General features: G+C 39.8%; 1 pseudogene; it reads right to left on the bottom strand.

The window, feature by feature from the left end:
- Positions 1-244: 244 nt before the first annotated feature.
- On the bottom strand, positions 245-2,074 carry LOC123330594 (annotated as a pseudogene).
- Between the last annotated feature and the right edge of the window lie 4,722 nt (positions 2,075-6,796).

Genomic DNA, 6,796 nt, shown 5'->3' with positions numbered 1-6,796 from the left:
GTCACCAAATCCAAGGCCATAAAATTTACTTCTGTGTTTCTTCCAATAGCTTTTACTTTTAGACCTTATGTTTATTTAGGTCATTGATCAATTTTGAGTTAACTTTTTATTATGGAGCATTAAGGGTCTGACTTTATTCTTTTGCATGCATTTATATACTTTCCCCATAACTTTTTGTTGAGGAGACTATTCTTTTCCCATTTCTATTTTACAAATTCACACTTTTATTTACCTTTCAGTAAGTTTAAATCCTTGAAGCGTACAGCATCACACTGATTCTGTGTCCAGTGGTCTTAACAGGAGAGTTGCTTCAGAATTTGGCACAATCCATGCCACTGTTTCCATGAACATGAGTTATCTTTCCTCAGATTACTCTGGTTTTGTTAAGTTTTCCACCAGGAGTTACTGTGTTGCTCTTTGCTTTGTACACACAAGCACATCCCTTGCCTGGATAGAATTCAGTTTCATCTTGAGCATACACACCTTTGATTTTCAGGAAAGCTGTGTGCTCCCTCTAGTTCCATAGATCCCGCTTATAGCCAGCAAAAATGGCCTGGGGTCACATTCTTCCAGACACATTTGTCGTTTTAGAAGTCCTGTTCTCAGCAGGCCTGCACAGGGTCCAGGTGGCTAAAGAGCTCCCACTTATTGCTCTTGGCACTCTTGTTGAAAGCACCGGAGTATAGCGCTTTGGGTTTATTTCTGGGCTCTCATTCCTAGTCCATTGGTCTATAAGTCTCTTGTTATGCTACTACTACACTGTTTTGATTACTGCAGCTTTGAAGTCAGTTTTGAAATTGCAAAATGTGAATCTTCCAATTCTTTCTTCCTTTTTCAATATTGTTTGGGCTATTCAGAGCCACTAGCAGTTCTATATAGATTTGAGAATAACGTTTCCATTTCTTAAATAAAATGAAATTTTAATAAGGATTGTGTTTAATCAGGGCTTCCCTAATAGCTCAGTTGGTAAAGAATCCACCTGCAATGCAGGAGACCCCAGTTCGATTCCTGGGTTGAGAAGATCCGCTCGAGAAGGGACAGGCTACCCACTCCAGTATTCTTGGACTTTCCTGGTGGCTCAGCTGGTAAAGAACCTGCCCACAATGTGGGAGGCCTGGGTTTGATCCCTGGGTTGGGAAGATCCCTGGAGAAGGAAAAGGCTACCTATTCCAGTATTCTGGCCTGGAGACTTCCAAGGACTGTAAAGTCCATGGGGTCGCAAAGAGCTTAACCAGTAGAATACTTTGGGTATACTGCCACTTTAGCAATATTAAGGCTTTCTATACATGAATGCTGAATGGCTTTTTATTTATTTAGGTATTCTTTAATTTCTTTTGATAATGTTTTATATAGTTTTTGCATGTAGAAGCCTTTCAGCTATGTGGTTAACTTCATTGCTTGGTTTTCATTCTTTTGGATACTATTGTAAATAGAATTGTTTTCTTAATTTCCTTTTTGGACTGTTCACTGATGATGTATAGAAACACAGCTGACCTTGTGTGTTGGCTTTCTACCCTGAACTTTGCTGAATTTGGTCATTAGCTCTTGCAGTTCTTCTTGTTGGATTCATTGGGATTTTCTGAATATGGAAACATGCCATCTGCAAATATAGTTTTAATTCTTACTTTCCAATTTGGATGTCTTTTGTTATTAATTTTTCCTGCCAAATTACTCCAGCTAGGACTTCCAGTACAGTATTAAATGGGAAAAAGACCAAGATGCCCATTTTCACCATTGCTATTCAACAGTCTACTGAGAGTAATGGATTTTGCAGAACATTTTTTGTTTATTCTAATTCACAAACTAAAGCCAATGGTTTAATAAAGGCCCACTTTTTCTGAGGTTAGGTGTTTTGGCAAATTTGTTGTCTAGAACATATCTAATAAAAGAAATATTGGAAAAGTCCTCCTAGGAGGAAGACAGGGACTATACAGAGCTTTGTGTCTTACTTGACTAGATCTATTTTGTGATGAAAAACCATTGACTAAGGATGATTTCTAAAATGAGGGCTATTGATTTAGTAAGGTTGGTGTTTTCGTTGGTACCTTGTGATTCTTTCTAGTTTAAAACACATCATTAATTGAAAGTGGTGGAGAGAGTAGGGAACTTCCAATAGCTGACGCTTGGAGAAATGACAATTGACAACAAGGGAGAATGGAAGAAAAGCAGAGACAGAAAGAATTTAGTGAAAGGACAAGCTAAATTCTAACTACTTCAGTGACCGTATCCCTGCACTATGCAATCTGCAACTTATGACTTTGAGTTAACAGTGAGAGACCATATTATGTTCAATATAACACATTCACTATGTTTAACAAAAAGTCTTATAAATGTGAAATTAAAATTTATTTGGAAGGGAAAGGTTCAATTTTGTGTGATATTTCATCCCTTATCAATATCAGGGAAATGTTATTATTTGAAATGATAAACAGTCTTACACATATTTTTTAATTGAAGTATAGTTGATTTATGGCTTCCTAGGTACATTCAGAAAACTAAGATCATGGCATCTGGTCCCATCACTTCATGGGAAATAGATAGGGAAACAGTGTCAGACTTTATTTTTTTGGGTTCCAAAATCACTGCAGATGGTGATTGCAGCCATGAAATTAAAAGACGCTTACTCCTTGGAAGGAACGTTATGACCAACCTAGATAGCATATTGAAAAGCAGAGATATTATTTTGCCAACAAAGGTCCATCTAGTCAAGGCTATGGTTTTTCCATGGTCATGTATGGATGTGAGATTTGGACTGTGAAGAAAGCTGAGCACCGAAGAATTGATGCTTTTGAACTGTGGTGCTGGAGAAGACTCTTGAGAGTCCCTTGGACTGCAAGGAGATCCAACCAGTCCATCCTAAAGGAGATCAGTCCTGGGTGTTCATTGGAAGGACTGATGCTGAGGCTGAAACTCCAATACTTTGGCCACCTCATGTGAAGAGTTGACTCATTGGAGAAGACCCTGATGCTGGGAGGGATTGGGGGCAGGAGGAGAAGGGATGACAGAGGATGAGATGGCTGGATGGCATCACTGACTTGATGGACATGAGTTTGAGTGAACTCCGGGAGTTGGTGATGTACAGGGAGGCCTGGCATGCTGCGATTCATGGGGTCACAAAGAGTCGGACTCGGCTGAGAGACTGAACTGAACTGAACTGAAGTGGTTCAGTGGTAAAGAATCTGCCTGTCAGTGCAGGAGACACAGGTCTTATCTCTAGGTCAGGAAGATCTCCTGGAATAGAAAGTGGCAACCTGCTCCAGTATTCTTGCCTGGGGAATTCCATGGACGGAGGAGACTAGTGGACTCTAGTTCATGGGGTTGCAAAGAGTTGGACGTGACTGAGCACGCACACATACACAAATAGTTGGTTTAAAATATATTTAGTTGCAGGTATATAATATAATGATTCAGTATATTTATAAATTATGCTCCTTTCAAAGTTATTTAAAAATATTTGCTGTATTCCTTGTGCAGTATAGTATATTTTTGTAGCTTATTTATTATATATATATAGTAGTATATAAAATATACCTTTGTACCTCTGTGTACCTCTTAATCCTGTATCCCTATCTTACCCCTCTCATCTCCCCTCTCTCACTGGTAACCACTAGTTTGTTTTCAAATGTTTTATTTTTTAGATTCCACATACAAATGATATCATATAGTATTTGTTTTTCTCTGTCTGATTTATTTCACAAAGCAAGATATCCCTGAAATCTATCCATGTTGTTGCAAATGACAAGATTCCATTCTTAAAGCAATCTTTTAAAACAGAGTTCTCGGACATATTTCTGATGAAGTGGGTAGGGAAAAGCTGTGAAACATCGCAGTAACTCCTCCTTGTGAAAACAGAGGGACAATCAAGAGCCTTCATGGAGGTGTTTTGCATATAGCTCTACAATGAGTATTTAGACCAATGAACAGATGGTCCTAAGCAGCTAAATCTTTGGGGGCCACATAATTATTATTCAAACCAGGACCCTTTCAAGAAAAGGATGCACTATTAATTATACCAGGTTAAAAGGTATAAATCAGTAGTGTCTTGGGAAGGCTGAGACAGCTTGGTCATTCTAATGAAAATGACTTTTTATTCTCAATGTTATTATTGATTTACCACAGGAAAAATTAGTAATGAAAAAATTTTATTCTTCAAAGCTCTAAGCAGATTTTCAAAGGAGATGAAAATGAGGTAAGAGTCAGTTGTTATGTGGTTGCCCTTTTGGCTTTCCTACATGCTTTTCTGGAGTGGTCTATCCTGGTGATGTGCGCCTAGATGGATGTCAACCACATCAGTTTGATACTGAGTGTGGCCAAGACAGAGCTGCCTGAGTTTGGTCCAGGCAAAGACCAGGGTGAAGGAGAGCTTGCTTCAGCCAAGATCGTTTGGGCCGTTATTATGCCCTTCTTAGACTTCATACCTAAAAAAGGCAGCCTGGGACCACATTGGTCTCACCAGGGCTCATACATGAGGAGAAGTCCTAAAATTTGGCTTAACTGCACTCGGTGATGCTGGAAAAGACTGAAGGCAGGAAGAGAAGGGGACGACAGAGGATGAGATGGTTGGATGGTGTCACCGACTCAGTGGACATGAGTTTGAGTAAACTCTGGAAGTTAGTGATGAACGGGGAAGCCTGGCATGCTGCAGTTCATGGGGCCGCAAAGAGTTGGACATGATTGAGCGACTGAACTGAACTGCACTGGGTTCCAGGTATTAGCAGGAAACAAGCAAGAAAACTCTTCTCATTGGGAATAGTTTTATTCCCTGCCATTCCTTTGATAAGTAGATTTCACAGCAAAGCAATCACCATGTAATAAAAGCTATTACATGAACATACTTAATCATGTGGATGTCATTTATGATTCCAAGGGCTAAAGGTAGAGATGGTTAAAAACGAGAAATGATTTCGTTTAGGTAAACATGGTGAAAATTACTTGCCTGACTTCAGCAAGACCTTACATTTAATTGTCACTCCCCATTATATGATTGTGAGTTTGTGTATCCCTCTGACGAAGCTGTTGAAACAATGACAAAAGTAATGGGGATCATTCTCTGAGTATGTATTGTGTACAAGGTTCAAGTAGTTTGCCTAGAGAAACATGGATCATTAGGCCTCCTTGGTAGCTCAGTGGTAAAGAATCTGCCTGCAAAGCAGGAGATGTGGGGTTGGATCCCTGAGCCAGGAAGATCCCCTGGAAAAGGGAATGGCTACTCACTCCAGTATTCTAAACCTGGGAAATACCATGGACAGAGCAGCTTGGAGGGCTACAGTCTACGAGGTCGCAAGGAATCAGACTTGACTTTGTGACTAAACAACTTTCAAGCAAACTCTTCAGAGTAGACTCTTTGAAGTGAAAGTGAAAGTCGCTCAGTCGTGTGTGACTCTTTGCGACCCTATGGACCATACAGTCCATGGAATTCTCCAGGCCAGAATACTGCAGTGGGTAGCCTTTCCCTTCTCCAGGGGATCTTCCCAAACTAGGAATTGAACCAGGGACTCCTGCATTGCAGGCAGATTCTTTACCAACTCAGCAATCAGGGAAGCCCTGTAGATTCTTTATAAGCCTGTTTTGTTGATGGAGGTGGCAAAGCTTCTGCCTTTTGCACACAGTCATCCACACAAATCATGACCAGTGTGAAGAAGCTGATAGTATCGTCCCTGTTGTGTTGTGACACTAATTGATTCTGAGATATCTATGTAGTTGATTCTGAGATATCTATGTAGCTTTTCTGGGGGGTATGTGCAAGATGGAGTGTACCTATCTTTTTTCCAATTGGAGTACCCACCCAATGCAAATACTTTCATTACAACACTTTCACACATTCATTTCAAGGTAGGCCTTTTGAGAAATTATATCTTACCTTCCAGAACTGTATGTGAGATTGTAATATATTTCCAAATGTTTAGTATCAACAAGATTTTGTGAATGCTGGCATCCCAGAAACTCAGAGAACATTGATAATGACAAAGGAGGCCTCTGAAATGGCCCTTTGTAGGTTCTCCTTTCTCTTCATTTGTTCAAAACTATTAAAAGTGGGGTGCTCTGGAGTTAGTGTACTTGGATGCAAAGCTTGGTTTTCCATCACTTACCAGTTGTGTGACCTTGAGCAAGTTAAATTAGCTTCTCCATAACGCAGTTTCCTCTTGGAAAAATAAGTATAATAATAAACCCTACCTTTATGGTGATGCATTTTTTAAATTTATTTTTTAAGATTTCTTTTTCTGATGTGGACCATTTAAAAAATCTTTATTGAATATGTTACAATATTGCTTCTGCTGTTTATATTCTAGTTTTTTGACCACGAGTCACGTGGGATCCTAGCTTGACCAGGGATTGAACTCACACCCCCTGCATTGGAAGGCAAAGTCTTAACCACTGGACCACCAGGGAAGTCCCTGTAGTGATATATTTTAAACCATGCACCCATTTTCTGTTTTTTAATTAGACTGAGTCTACAATTCCAACTGAAGACATGGAAATGAAAGAAAATTTCTACTCTTTTTGGAATGGTAGGGGAAAGCCACAACTGAAGTATTCCAGAAGATTGGTTATATCTCACGATGACTTTTGCATTAAAAAAAAAAAAAAAAAAGAGCCTCAGGGTCTTGAGAGGAGAGAAATGGTGTCTCTATATCCTGATGTCTCTCTCCTGGGCAACTTGATGTCTCAGTTTCAGTTACAATGTTTGGATTAGACTGTAGTCAATCTGGGGCTTCCCTCGTGGCAGAGTAGAAAAGAATCTGTGTGCAATGCAGGAGATGCAGGAGACACGGGTTTGACCCCTGGGCCAGGAAGG

The sequence above is a fragment of the Bubalus bubalis genome, chromosome 19 (genome assembly GCF_019923935.1).
Source record: "Bubalus bubalis isolate 160015118507 breed Murrah chromosome 19, NDDB_SH_1, whole genome shotgun sequence".
NCBI classification, from domain to species: domain Eukaryota; kingdom Metazoa; phylum Chordata; class Mammalia; order Artiodactyla; family Bovidae; genus Bubalus; species Bubalus bubalis.
Note: the sequence above shows the minus strand (reverse complement) of the source record. Positions and strands in the feature narration are given on the sequence as shown.